This window comes from Nomia melanderi, chromosome 3 (genome assembly GCF_051020985.1).
Source record: "Nomia melanderi isolate GNS246 chromosome 3, iyNomMela1, whole genome shotgun sequence".
NCBI classification, from domain to species: Eukaryota; Metazoa; Arthropoda; class Insecta; order Hymenoptera; family Halictidae; genus Nomia; species Nomia melanderi.
Window position 1 is genome coordinate 18,714,326 of NC_135001.1, and position 16,066 is coordinate 18,730,391.

At 35.9% G+C, this 16,066-nt stretch overlaps 1 protein-coding gene across 10 annotated transcripts in view; it reads right to left on the reverse strand.

The window, feature by feature from the left end:
- LOC116429241 (popeye domain-containing protein 1-like) overlaps positions 1-16,066 on the reverse strand; it is a 99,381-nt gene that overhangs the window by 34,593 nt on the left and 48,722 nt on the right. The window contains exon 1 of one of the 10 annotated variants that reach the window (XM_031981974.2): positions 229-454. The exons of the other annotated variants lie outside the window; for them this stretch is intronic. The gene's annotated coding sequence lies outside the window, so the exon portion shown is untranslated. Of the gene's footprint in view, positions 1-228; positions 455-16,066 lie in introns of those variants that run through there. 10 annotated transcript variants of the gene reach the window in all.

The following is a 16,066-nucleotide window of genomic DNA, read 5'->3' on the forward strand; positions in this document are numbered from 1 at the left end:
AATATCCGTAAGCCTAGAGTTAATGCTACAATAACAAAAATAAGTCGCCCCATTTAACAAACGGTACGACGTCATTAAAATGTTGAAAGATACGGTTATGAAAGAAAAATGATTTTTTACGTGGTATTTGTACTTTCGCGTTAAATGTTTTTCCTTTGAAATATTTTACTATGCCGCGAAAAGAGAAATAAAGACGTTTCAGCTTCCAGTGTTAGGTGTGTAACTTACCTTGAATAATGCAAGTTGGAAGAGTATGGAAAGCTTCTATTATGCACGTAAGAACAATAAATGCGACTCTCGTTTACTAAATGAATCTGCCTGAATGCGATTTACGTTCCTCGTAATAACCGCAGAAAAATGTGGCGAAGGCTCTAACACTTCAGAACAAAGAAACGTACACTCGCTTCGATGAAAAGCAATTGTCGCGGCATGGGAACGTTGTTCGATACGAACGTCGATTCCCAGCGAATAAATTACATCGGCTGTTCCTATCGCGCTGATACCTCGACAATGATTACACGGTTGCATTTGGGTTGGCTCGCAAGATAAACAATCTCTCATTTTTGACACGGAATGGAGTACGTGACAATTTGATTCCTGATGGCGTCGCTGTAGAGCATTACATCTCTCATCGAGGTGGCCTATATCTTGCAGGCACCTTAATAATCTGTATCCACGTTTATCATACACCGGTGCAAAAATTTGTGTTAATTGGTACGAAGTAAAGGAAAAGGCGAACGTAGCATAGGACTGAAATTCTGGGATATCAGTGTTAATTACTAATGAGGATATAAAACATAAATGATGGACGAATTTTTTGAAACGAATTTAAGTAGGTTACCTAATAATAATAGTAGTAATTAGAATGCGACCATAAAGTCACATGTAAATGCAAATATATGTAGATTTCAGTGTCGTAATTTGAAGTTAAAGGAAAGATTGTAGACTGTACCTATTGATCCCATCGAATCTCAAGTGAAAGTCAGAATTTTAGAAAATCGTATGCTGCGTAAACTGATCTAGGAACAATAATAAGTAAGCGTCAGTTGTAACGGGTAAGTTCGTTATTAATAATACGAACAGATTTGATACGTTGTTACATTGGATATGTATTTAAAATTTTACAAGGAACTGGCGGAGATTGGCGATTAACGTTAATTACGGGGCTGAAACTGAAATGACGGTTTCAGAAGACGAAATTCTATTTGCGGCGGTCTATTTATGTAATAGTTTTAAATGAAAAAAAGATTTCCATCGAAGATCTCCGAAAAGGTTAAAGTTTAAGCTTAAAAAGAAAGGAAGAAGTTTGCGTGTTGCAATATTGAAATCAATATTGCAGTAGAAGATTTAGATCTGTAGTATGCACAATTATCGCTGACAAGGATTAATACGAAGCTCCGCGCATCTTAATGGAATATTTTTTATGCAGTTTCTATTTTAATCCGCGCGTTCCGCTTCAAGAGGGAGCCCACAGGAAGCAATTAACACCTTCTCGTGAAAGTATAAATCGGCAAATTTTAAATTCGTGCCGGATTTCCAGTAACCTTTCACCTACTTCTCGTACAAGCTGCAGCAACAACTGTGAACCATCACCTTTGCATTTGGAGATATGAAAAAACCTTCGCGTACAAAAATCGTGCGCTATCGAGGGATCACGATACTCCACTGATTTCAATTGTTCCAAAAATACGGCCAAGCGGAATGAAATTAAAAGCTAAATCAACGAAATTTACTGCATTGACTCACGTTCGCATGGATTAAATTATAAGTAAAAGTCATTATGTAAATGACATCTGTGTCGTTATGTAAATAACTATCAAGTCATTATGTAAATGACTTTTCAGTCATTATGTAAAAGTCATTATGTAAATTCATTATGTAAATGACTTTTATCAGATTTGATCTGTTAACTGTGGAATTTAATTTGATAAATCTCTGATAATGCTCGGAATGAAATGAAATAATGAAGTGTGTACTCGTTTAACGCATACCAAATGCACCTATAATACATTTATGTGAAAATAATAAATAATTTATCGTTAATAGAATTAGCATCGTTTTAATTTAAGATGACGTCTATACTAGTCGAACGCATTTAACTGAGTAATTGTAGCAATTTGTTATTTTTGGATTATAAACGGACCGTAGCTACTCTCATAATAAATGATTATACAATGTTGTTTATTAACGAATTTTAAACCGTTTCGTACATTTCACCGACCTCAAATTCACAGACACGCGCGAATTTTAACGGAACAGTTCACTCATCCAGTCGGATCCAGTGGCGATAAGAGGATTGTAAGCAGCGAATAGATGTGGAATCATGAAAACGATACTTTGTAGCCAGATCTGTCGTTGATAATTTCTCGGTATTTTTCATCGTATTTCTAGCTGCAGCGTGCAAATTGTTTATTCTTTTTTGTAACATGAAATTTCTTATTACCTGTATCTCACGTAATCTAATCGTGTGTTTTGAATGATGCTTAAAAGACGGAAAATTTACACTTTCATAATTAGATGTATAAAAAACAGAGACGAAAATCTATTTCAGCATGTAAAATGGTATAAGTGTTTAAAAATCCTGAGAAATTGATTTTTCTCTGATAACTGACAATATCATGTGTTTGACAGTCACCTTCAACAAAATTCTTGAACATTGTCTAGCTGTTGAAATGTCACAGTAAGAAGGTCATTTAAGCGCACAACTATACAGTGCAATATGTCAAGTTTTAATATCAATCTACATGTAAGTTGCTTCATGCGAGAAAATCTTATTTTATATTTTTAACTAATTTTTTTCTGTAACTACATGGATAGATTTATTTTTATCCGGGTTGTACCATAATTCTAAGGTACCAAGTGGCATGATATTTACTAACCGGTTAATGAGAAAATACCGTCAATGTATGATAATAATAAATATAATGAAAATAAACGAATAATAAAACAGACGTTCACAAATGCCACGCACGTTATAGATTCCAATTCATTTATTCATTTATTCAACGAGAGAGAATGATTTACGAATATAAACAGAACAATGGACATTGTATAATAGTAGTCGTTGAAATGCTGTCACTGTACGTGATATTTGTAGAAAATGTACACCATCGAATAATTTATGAAAAGTACATTCACATTGATCTATTTAATGCTGCATTTTAATGAATTATATTTTCTCCGTTATAAATGGAACATTTGATGTTTTATAACGCGGACTGTTAATGTGACAGTAATGATTATCGATGTAAGGGTTAATACAAAATGATTAATATTTTTAAACTTTCGTGGTTATTATGGCCACTGTTATATTCATAATTAAATGAAAGAAAAACAGTAAATTGATTCGTCTGTAAACGAAAATCGAAAACTCGAAATGTATTCGTAGCTCATCAGCAATTGTTAGCATCATTAAGGCGTGGCGTTGATTATCATTGCCACTGAATTGAAAGTGTAACGTAGAATGTGTAATTTACAATGTAACTTGGCCGTTACTTTGACCAAGCTCGAAGACGTAGACGAAACTTCGGCAACAGGATTTCGCAAACTGTTTCGAGAAATTTAACAGTGAAACTGACAGTTTGTCGGAAAGAGTTGTTGAATGGTGAAACTAAAATTCAGGAAAATAAAGTGTGACACTTTATAATAAAAGTTTTGCTAAACATTAATACTTTGTTAAAACTGCAGAAACCGTGGTCCTTGGAAGTTACATTATAAAGATGAAAAGAGCAACTGCTTTGTCTTCTTAAATTTGTTACATCAACGTCAGTTAATTCTAAAACTTAATTTATTCTTAAATTGGCAATATTAAATGTTTTGTCTCTGCTTTTCTATATAACAACTAGCTCATACATACTTTAATTAATATAATTAATAACATATATTTAAAATATGTATTTTGCGAATAGAATAGATTCAAATATTTAACATCTTGTATTTCAGAGCTCTTATACAATTTTAAAAACAATAATACAAGCAGTGTATTATTTGTTTCTTAGAGCATTTATATCATGTGTCCAGTTAATACGACTGTCAAGTAATTTCTTTTCACACAAACTTCGACACCACGTGTAATTCTTTCTTTTGCTCTGGTTTTTCATTAAAGTATAACCTATACACATTTCATTTTTCTATTTTATTACAAGCAAAACGAGAGATTTTTGACACCAAATTCCACACTTAACAGATTAAGGAATCCGTGTTTCCGTTTAATTAAACACCCGATTCTAAACCTCTGAACAACAACGCGATAACAGGAGAAGCTATTTGTTTACATTGTTACGGAACTATGAAGCGTTTAACCAGTTAACTGTGTTTGACGAGTATATACGTCATCACGTCATTACATTTTTTCACATAAACATGTAATTCTTCTTTGTTTCGCTTTGATCTTTCATTAAAATATACTCTGCATTTCTCCTGCGTTCGACGAGTACTCCATTTTTTATTTCATTGCGCGCAGAACGAGAATTCCAACTAAATTCCACAGTCAACCGGTTAATAGACTTCGCGTAAATCCCAAACGACACGAGAAAAACGCAATTCCCATTGAATGGCGGCGACTTCGACGAGCGTTCCGATCTACAATCGAATTATTACAACATCTGGGAACATCGCGTACATGGTACATACGCTATGTATATCAGGAGATTTGCATACACAGAGACTTGCGTTAAATACACATGTGTCGGACTATCGAGTAGCAGGCGGCGTATCCATCAGACACACAGTCTGTTCGGGGAACATTTAACGAGCCACTCACCAGTAGTTTGTAAGTGGTTCGCGTTCAAGCGGAATTAAACGTTACTCGCGAATTACTTGGCCGGCGGTATGGTCACCCGCCTTACCGCATTCCCAAATAATTATTACCGCAGCGCATTGTAAACCCTCGATATTAATTGCGTTGCGTCTGAATTCGACGTTCGTGTCACGTTGTTGGTTACCCCGTTTCGCGGATCGGCTGCTCTGCGGCATTCTCATGGTGGTTCTCACTCTATTTCGTTTCTAATTTATACGACACTCTGATCACAATGTTGATTCTCCTTCTCATCTCTGGAAATTTCAACTTTTACGATAATGTCAAGTGTTTGCAATGATATTCAAGATATAGTGCCTGATATATTTTTACGCATTGTACGCGCGACATCATTGTGACGAGATATCTCGTCCGTTGTAGCTAAAGGATTGATACGTCGGCATTTCTGAGAGATGAAGTGTTCATATTTGGAAGACTAAGTCGCAGAGAAATGATTTAATTACTCCAACAGCAAGAGATCAGCTCGTAGTTTTCTTTTTTCCTATTAATTAAGTAATTGATATTTAGTCTAACTTCATTTGTGGAAGATTTTGTAGATTTCAAAGCATCTTCGTCCGCGAAGGGTTAAGAAGGCGCCCATAATGTCTCTTCCACTGATCAGCAAGGATACGATTGCTGAAGGAGTAAATGCTAATCATTCGGGAGGTAAGAAGACGGGGAAGCCGGTCGTTATCGATCGGCGAAAGAGCCTTGATCCCATCTATCCGTGATTCATCGCCACAGAACCCGATGCAATAGCAGAACTTTATTATCTTCGAGGTCGCGTAAAGGCTGCGTGACTCGAGCCCCGTTTCGAAGCGTTTTAGTGGCCGAGTTTACGGGTCGGCAGATCTTGCAGGATATTTTCTGGCGGCCGCTAGAAAATCTGCCCCTCGAAATAGCGGTGCCGGCCTACAATCAGCCCACGTCATCGGACCACCTACCAGCCAGAAACAACCGATCTTATCAGATTCGAAGCCGAACGTACGCCAACCGTATCTTATTGAGACGAGCTTTCCGTTTGCAACACAGTCTGCCTTTAGCAGAACCGTGTCCGGCGAAATTTTTACCTCAATCACGGTGTCTTCGAAATTCGACGAAAATCAAGCGATTTCATACGATCTCCATAATGATATTACATCTACGTACACTTTTTTGTACTTTTTGGCCTTAAAGAAGAAAACATCGTTATTAACACTTAATATTAGACTTACCAAACAGTAAAATTAATTGATGTGTATTTCCTTAAAGAAATTAAAATGTTTCTAACAATTTCTAATCTGAAATTGGCCACTTTCAATCTGATAGTTCGATAAGAGGGTTTTCTGTTTGATAAATAAGGCAAATGTATTATTTATTTAAATCTTTCAATTTCCATGCTATTTAGAACGTACTCACAAAATAATTTCATATAATCTGTACAATTGTATCAGTGATCAAAATTTAATCCTCTCTTCTGCCTCGAATTAAATGTCTCAGAAAAATCTCTTAGAATACTTCCGACATATAGAAAGCACAAATCTCATCTGAAAATTTTGTCCCGACTAAAAATCGAAACTTTTTACCGAAATTCATTCGAAACGTGATCTATGTTATTTTGTTTTGTCGTTAGAGATATGACAAGCGTGGATGATGCGTCTTCTCTTTAGAAACGGGGACGATCCGAGACGATATCCCTCAATCCACACGGTACGTTGGTCTATCGTTGTTTGATTGATTTATTAATAATACAGTGGCACACCGCTGCTGCGGAATTTTGATCAAGAACGTGAGATAGCCGGACCGGTGATTTTTAAACCGACCGGGTCGGGGACCACTCCCATCACGTAATCCTGATTTCACGAATGAAAGACAAGTTTAACCCTTTGCACTCCGTAGGCGCCGCTCAGTCGGCAATTGATTTGAAATAGCAAAATTGTAAAGTTTGATACTTAACACGTTGAACGCCGCACGATTTCATACAGCAGAATATCCAAATCGAAGAAATATAATATTAACCCCTTGCGGACGAACGTCGACATTTCGACGCGATGAAACGCTCATATTTTCAAGACTAAGTCGTAAGAAATTATTTAATTACTCGAACAGCAAGAGATTAACACGTAGTTTCCCTTTTTTCTATTAATTAAGCAATTGATATATAATTCATCTTTATCTCTTGAAAGTGTCGTACATTTCAAAGAATCTTTGTTCGCAAAGGGTTAAATCATTTGATGGCTTTGCATTATTATTATTGCTCATCTAGCTGAATGTCGCATTAGGCAGCATTATTTATAATATAGAAATCTTTTCAAATAATCATAGTTTAACTGAGTGAACTATAGGAATCCGGTTGGGGGTCACCGGTGACCCCCATGGCATTCAACGTGTTAATATTAAACTTTGTACAATGCATCGATATGTAAAATATCGAAAGGAAATTGTTTCGTTCTTCAATTTCTTCGATTTCTCGTCAAGTCAGTTTGAAAGAATGTCGTTAGTGTCTGATTAGAAAATGTAGAATATTTCCAATGAACTTCTGGAGTGCAGAGGGAGAAGACCAAACATTTTCGTCCTAAAGTGTTGAAATAAAAGTTCTATGTAAACGTATTCTTAGTTAAAATAATTCATACTCGTTTCGACAGGAAGAAACAAAGTTTCCGAAATGATTATTCTGCAGCTTCTTGGTGCTTAGAAACAAAACCACAAAGAGATGTCCGAAGTTCGCGATGTACAACTTGCAATATTACAGAAAGTTTTAATTTCCAGATTCACTCAGTGAGTATGTATTGTAGGGAAGAAAAATATTCCTGCGATAACAATGTGCGAAGTTGTCACACGAATAACTACGTAAGTTTTGTTTTATTATTTCCAGGTGCACGACAGCCAACGGTAACTGTAAGATTTTGATCCCAATGTTTAAATTTTTACACTAGAACCTTCTTAAAGTTCAATAAACGCATCCTGTTTGTTTGTTGAAGTAACTTTAAAGGTAATTTGAAGGTCAAACGATATAGATAACACTTGAGAATTAAAACTTCATGAAAATTTGGATCTGATTTGCCAAAAATGTTCTTAGAATGGATGAGATTTATCACAGAAACGAAAATACAAAATGAATTAATGCACTGTTGGAACTACATCGGGAAGTCGCGAGCTCGGAAATTAATGAGCGCGTAAAGCGCGGAACATTTTATTTGAACGACCACAGAAAAGTTGCTTTTTTGATCAATGTTACACGGGAAAACGGTGTTTATATATATCGTCTGTGTAGCAGCCGTTTACAGAAAAGTGGGAAAGTCATTTGCCAAATTGCTGTTGGAATGTTACGCTGAAAATTATTGATTATGACACAGATTTTGAGCATCTTGTACGCGTGTTTGGCTTCAATCCAAGGGGAAATTCATTTAGGGGGCTAATGAGATTTCGGGTAAGTGTGTTTGTTGCCCGAAGGATCTTTATCATTTCTGTCGAAATGTAAGTCGGTTTTCTGAAATCCTGTGTTTCCCCGCAGCGGATTCCATCTGCGATTTGAAAGCAAAATGGAGGATTCGCATTTGTACGCAAAGGGCATTGCTGGTCTGCTCGAAAAGGTGGATTACTTTCATACAATAAAATTTTGACATAAATCAAATAACAAGTTCAATAACGAAGATGATACTTATCGGAAATATGTAAAATTATTTATAATTCACAAAAAGCTTCGAAATATCGACAGGAACGTAAAATCCCTGCGATCTATTTTCTGTCAAACAATACTGAGATTTCGTATTCCACAAATGAGATGAGATTTGTTTAAACCGTTTATATTTTATATTTAATACTCAACTACAATTGTATGTACTACTATTTCTACCATATTAGCTGATTAACCGGTTGCTATTTCTCAGAACAAAATATAAAATAATTAAATACGTTTCGAACGTCAGCAGGAGTATTGTTTGAACCTATCATTTTTAAATCGAATCCTGAAAATGCACTTGCATAGTTAATTCATCGAATTCAAAGTAGAAGAGTAATAATTCAAGATCTTTTTATTGCTTCTCCGTATTTCCATGAATTCTCGAAATTTAACAACGTATGAAATTAGTTTCGGAGTTGTGCCGGATCGTAAAAACCAATTCTATATTCATTGTGATCTACTTAAGTTTTATGCTGTCACGGGCCGATACGACAAAGCTGAAACGATGGAGACTGCAGTAAATTTGGATACTTCTACGCTCGTAAGATACGAACACGCTACGAGTATATACGTAATTGTAAATCTACAAGCAAAAATGCTCGCGAGCAGTTTGGAAACTAAACGAGTAATCGGTGAATATCGAACGCCGGTATCATTCGAAAGAACCAAGCACAAGAAAGGGGACAGCGCGGAATGCCAACAGAACTTTTTCGAACAAATGGCACAATTGTTGGGCAGTTCTAGAAAACAGTACATTAACGTTAAATTAAAAGATTTAACACTTTTTTGATCCCAATCTTTTTCGATACTTTTTGTTATCTAATGGAGTAAAATATCTTGAATGATCTATCGATTCAATTGAAAGTTTAATTTAACATACTCTTCCCGTTATAACTTCTAGACTCCCTGATAATTTAAAACAGCTGAAAATTCGTATTTCTTTAAATTGGAATGAAGGGAATAGCAATGAAAGACTGCTTTTCGAATTAAAGTACCGATATTTTAATTGAAAAAGTTGTTTTTACTGGTAAAAGATATGGCGCATTTTGGTCGTTTTTAAGCTTTTAATATTGACAAGCAATTTAGGAACTGGACGTTCCACTGGTTTGAACGTTTCCCTTTTGAAGTCTCAAAATCAACAGCTCTTCGGTACTGTAAGGAATTGAAAATTAAACAAAAAAAGAACCAAATTCTTATGGATTAAGACAGTATTAATAAAAGGAGGAAACTCTTTTTAAATGATTTATCGGAGTTTTCTTCCTTTTAGTCTTTAAAAGTGACCTACTTTTGATGGCTCTAGACCGGAAGCCCCTCTTAAAATGCATGTGAAACATTTTCCGTGCTACCACTGCCAGAGAAGATAATTAGGTGGCCTGTTTTCCGTGGCACATCCCGTATAAATATCCTCGATGTTAGAACAAAAAGATCAAGAAAGGAAATAGTTCCAATCTCATCGAACGGGAAATACTTCGATCATTTTTTTAAAAAAGTTCATCCGCTCCGCGACGAATGTGAAATAAATGAGGTTCGATTGTTCGGTCCGTAGCGTCGAAATTTTCTGATAATTCTGTAGATTTATCAAACGTTGTGTAAAAAGGGTCGACTTTGTCCGCCGTGACATTTGAAGTTCCGGGTCAACGAATACCTCGTTAAAGTGGGGTTTCTTTCCGCCATCTAATTTTATCGATGTCTCTCAATTTGGAGCTTCGTAGGCAATACATTTGTGTAACAGGCGATGATACCGAAAATATATGAACAGGTGAAGGAGATGGAGAGAGATGGAGAGATTTTGACAATTGGAGCGTGAGGAATGGCATTGCCCGATTGTTGACGTGTCGTTTTACGTTACAACAAATTCGGAAGGCTTTATAAAAATTTTAAGTTTCAAACATTATTTTATTATTGTATACACATGCAGGTATATGGCAAGAATAAATTACAACTCAAATTGAAGAGAAGCTTTTTGAACAGAAATTTGAACTTTTTAATGAACAAAATAAACGAATTGAATTTTTATATAATTCTAATTAATACATGCATCCATAGAGAAGTAATAAGGTTTATTGCAAGTCATACTCGCTATCTACGTTATTTCACTTTCCATGAAAATTTGTTTCACAATAAAAGTGGTACGTCATTATGATAATATTCATTTTTTCCTCGTTTGCATAAAAAATTCCTGTAAAAAGTGTTTAAATAAATGGTGTAGCGGGGAACGAAAGACTGATTGGTCGGGAGAAAAACAATGTAACGATTCAACAGTTCGACGCCTCGTAAATTTCATTTGTAAACAATTGTCCGAAACTTTTCAGTCGTCTGCCAGAATTCCGAAGCATTTTGTCACCCACGAAAGCGTGAAATACAGGTGGTGTTCCAATGGACCCGCGGGAGAAGAAAAAATACGTCATGATGTCTCACTTTTACACGAGTAATGGAAGCAAACTCGAAAAGTAGGTCGATACGAGACACCAGAACGTAATGGTGTTAATGGCAACCGAAAAACGCACACGACAGTAATACAACTTTTGACAAAATTTTCTTTAGAGAAATATTAAGTAGCAAATAATACAATATTATGAAAGTATTGATAACATTTTAATAAACATTATAGAAAACAGCAACTAATATATTGTAAATAGGTAAATAAATACTTTATAAATACTGAAAAATATATAAAATTATTTCAGTCTAAAAGACAGCTAATTTATCATTATAATGAACACATAATTTCCTTTTCTGCTAAAAAAGTTTCAACAATGAAACCGTGAGTTGTGACTTTAATTTAAAAAAAGAAGACAAATGATTAATTGATCTATGTTTCTCTGTATCTCTCAAGAATCTCTGTTACATATGTGTGTTCTTATGATTTCAAGTATAATAAAAATCATTGCATCACAATAGACAATGAAAGGTGGTAGCACACACTAATACGATAGATGTTAGTTGGCTGGAAGTTAATTATAGAGTGACACTAATTGAATTAATGAACCTGCATTAGTATCTAGTAATAATATTTTTGTTTTTATGTGTGTCACAGAAGATATTTGACAGAGATTAGGAAGCAATCTAGCAAAAATACCAATATCAATATTATTTTCAATTGAACTATACGTGACATTCGGTCATCCCGCGTGTACCATAAATTTTGTGTTCGTTCAATATCCAAAGTGCCCGTTTCGAAATGTTTTTAGTCCTCTACTCACGGTGTAAAAGGTGATCCAGTAAAACCAAAATGTAAAATGAAATTTCCTTCATGAACGACCTACGTTTTCGACAAAATTGAATTTGAATATTGATCGGGTACACATTCGCTCAACTAAAGTTTTGAATGCTCCTGGGGTGCAGTGAATATACGCGAACCCGCCATCGCTATAGTTCGAAATTGTATGTGATCAGTGAAAAAAAACATTTCGACTGTAAAAATACGCGAAAAAGGAAAATCCCTTTGGAAAACATTAAATGTTTCATTCATTTTTCATTTCTGCAGGTAAAATTCAATGTACCATTCACTTGTAACGTCGACAATTTTCGAATATTACAATTCATAGATTTTTGTTACGAAATAATGACAATAATGAATCTTTGTTCTATGATACATATTGAGTACTAACCTAATTTAAACCTAATTGTAACATAGTAACTAAACCTAACCTAACCTAATTTGTACCGACTTCTAAATTGAACCATAGCTCTTTTCTACATACAGCAAGTTCACAAGGAAATGATTTTCGAGATACGCACTGACAGCAAGTGGACGACACTTAGAATCAGTGGCGATGTAGCGAACGTGAATCGATGTTTACGTTAGAGTTGTTTCGCCCGTGAAATTCGAGAGGAAGAGTGGCCTAACGAATTTCCGGCTAGACGATGGAATCTCGTCAATGGGGAATCGGATTAGCCAGAAGCCCGTACGGAAATACTCAGAATTGAACGGTAATATCGAATTATCTGGAGAGGTGTCTTCCGTCGTTCTGAATTCATGGTGAAGCCATTATCGTTGCTCAATTCATTGGACGACGGCTTAATATGGATAGGTAGACTGAAATAGTCCAGCTGTATTATAATATATATAACCGTTTAATGCTTATTTAATAATATATTTAACCATGGAACGCACACGAATTGTATAATACCCTAAATACATTGACAATATAATTCATGCTTTACACGGAGTTTATATTTATACAGCTGGATCGCCTTCTCTTAGCCAGGATTTATCTAATACAAGCGTGTTCAACCTGCGGCCGGGTCGCATGCGACCAAAACGCTTGTGAATGCGGCTCAACAAAAAATCATGAGCTTAACCAGTTAATCCTTTAAACTCTGTAGGCTTCAATTTGCACCAGTTATAATATTAAATATTTTAATGAATTTTAAAGATATCTTAAAATTATTAAATTTTTCACACATATAAATTTTGTACTGAGAAGGAAAGTAAAAGATCGAAGAAATGTTATAGCATTTCTTATTTTCGCTAGGAATACTATAAAAATTAGTTGCAGTTGCTGATAGATTAAACAACCTGGAGAGTTAAGGGTTAACTGTGTTTGACGAGTATACACGTCATCGTAAAGCTCGGCATGATACTAATTCTCTCAACGATGAACTATTCTTTCAAATCGTTATTATTCCGCAATTGTTCTCCAGTATGGATATCGTAGTTGAGAATTTATCCGATTAATGGATCAACACATTCCGTACCACCGGAAATTTCGGTTACATCTTGCGTATAAAGTGCATCGATCTTTCAGACGAAATATTAAGCTACATTCAAGTATTTCCTAAATTTTATATATATTTTCATATTACTTCTTTACATTTTCGCCTCTTCGCGACGTGTACCATTATCCTTTGACTCACGCGTCGCGTATATCACGCGGAACGCGTTAAAAACAAATGATTCAATTACGAATCACGACGAAATCACAGGTTTCACAGACACGAAACGAGCATCATCGCATTAAATTCTTCTTACTGCATATTCCACCCTCGTCTGGCGACTGTAAAACGTTCCGGTCGGAGCAGCCCGTGCATTTAAGGGTAAGAAAAACCCCGGCGAAAGCGGGGAGCCTTGAAAGCGGCGGAAACAGTATTAGCATGCGTATCGTGTAATTGCGTAAAGCATTAAATTGAGACGAAACGAGGGAGATCTGTGGCGAGATAATTAGAGCCAGCCACCCCGGGCTGAACGTTGGCTGTTGCCGTCGCGAAATCCGCCCTTGCGAGGCACGCCACATCCCTATTCGAGGGGTCGCGCACGCGAGAAATATCTCGGCTCCAATTAGCACCGGAGTTATCGAGCCAAGGACACGTTACCGCGACCGCGAAAGCTCGCACGAGAATCGGCTGGCCGCGTCAACGTAACAAATAAGAAGTTATCAAATGACGACAGAAGTGTTCAAGGCGAGCCCGCTGTCGGTCTCCTTCATCCCTGTAACGTCGCGCGCGCGCGCGCGCGCCTCTCTTTCCCTTTGAGAACACATTGGCAGAGGCACTCTCGCTGATACGGTTACCGAAACATCGCCGCTCGATAGCATCGTACACGCGAAATGCACGCGACACCTAGATCCTGCGTAATTACGTGTTGAACTGGAACCTTGAATTTCAATGGCCGCGGCACGCGACACCGCGCGTTCCTTCTTCTAAGTACATTTACGTAATTTCGGTAATGCGTGGCGGCCTGACAGGACGACGGTGAAGAGCTGATCGTTGTCACGAAAATCGAGGAACTTCACTTTTTGCGGACGAATGTCGGCATTCTAGAGAGATGAAATTGTGTTTGGAAAACCAAGTCGTGAACAAATGATTGAATTAGTCGAACGAGAGATCAGCGTGTAGTTTCCTTCTTTTCCTGTTGATTAAGCAATGGTGTATTGTTTAGCTTAATATGCTGAAGGTTTCGTATATTTCAAAGAATCTTCGTTAGCAAAGGGTTAATCTCTTGCATTCGTGAATCTTTCATCGGGAATGTAGAATATTTTTTGATGAGATGGGGGTATTTCGAAACTAGTTTAACGAGAAAATTCTGTTTAGTCATACGATTTTTAACAGTGCTATGATAGTGTTTTTAGATTAAAATATTTCTCAAATCAATGGAAAAGGAGATATCATTATGATACGAAAGCTTGGGAAGGTCCTTGCCAAACTATGTCTTACAGGCCTATTTGCTTTCTACCAACTTTGTATAAAATATTAGAAAAAATTATATATCAAAGGTTAATGGAAATTATTGTAGATGAAAAGATAGTACCAGATCGATTTGGCCTTCGCAAAAATCATGGTACAAGCAAGTGCACATAATCAGTCATATCCTTACAGCTATCGAAAATAAAATGTGTTGGGCAATATTTCTTGGCGAAAAAGCAGTTAATAATTTAATTTTATGCGATTGTTATTTCATTGAAAAAAGTATAATTACCTATCTTAACACTTTGTTTATTAACCCTTTGCACTCGGAAGTTTTTCACTAGAAATATTTTAACATTTTCTGATGAGATAAAGACGATATTTTGTGAAACTAACTCGATGAGAAATCACACATACATTGAGGAACAAAACTATTTCATTTCAATATTTATCAAATTGATGCATTATATGAAGTATAATATTAAATATCAAATTTCATAGTTTCACTGTATGAATCACGTGGCGAGAGTCACCTCTCGAGAGCAAAGGGTTAAATTTCCTATCAATTTTCGATAATTTCCTTGAAAGTTTGCAGGTTTAAATCCTTGCCACTTTTATTCCAAGTTATTGGACAGATTTTATTCGAAATTCCCTTCTCTTTGCAGACGCAAATGATGAGAAGAGTCGGTTGTACGAGAATTGAGGAACAAAGCAATTTTATTTCAATATTTTTTAAACTGACGAGTTATACGAGGTATAATATTAAATATCAAATTTTAGAGTATGTATGGAATCAGTTGGTGAGAGTCACTTCTCGAGTGCAAAGGATTAATTTACATGAATAATTGTTTCATCCTCGAATGCTGCAACGAGGGGAAATGTAAAGATCATTACACGTGTTTCGTTTCATAGAAAATATCCCCAGCAAATTTAATAAATTGCCCATGGTGGGAAAGTTTTATGGTCGGTAAACACAGATCAGGAGAAAGCTTCGATCGTTAGCTACGCTGAAATGTGTTATTAGATACTCACCACTAGAAAAATGGTTCTTAAGACACGCCGCCACACTATCTACTGACCAGGTAAGCTGTTTATTAGCTTTCTAAACAAAGGATTACATTGTAAACAACGAGCTACCTTCTTCCTGTTACGGAATAAAATCAAACAGTTCGACACAAGAGTGAAAACAAGTGCATACCTGTAAATACTTAAGAAAATATTTAGTAAACTACAAATGAAAGTTAGTTGATTTCATTTTTTAAACTTATTGAACTTCCGATTTAGTTAATAATAATCGAGGTAGTACGTGGTGCATTTGATCAGCTGTATTTACTAACCACTTCAGATTGTTTTGTAATCTATCAGCAACTGCAACTAAGTATTCCTAGCGAAAATGAGAAATTCTATAACGTTTCTTCGATGTTTTATTTTCCTTCTCAGTGGAAAATTTGAATTTGTGTAAAATCTAATAATTTTAGGGTAGT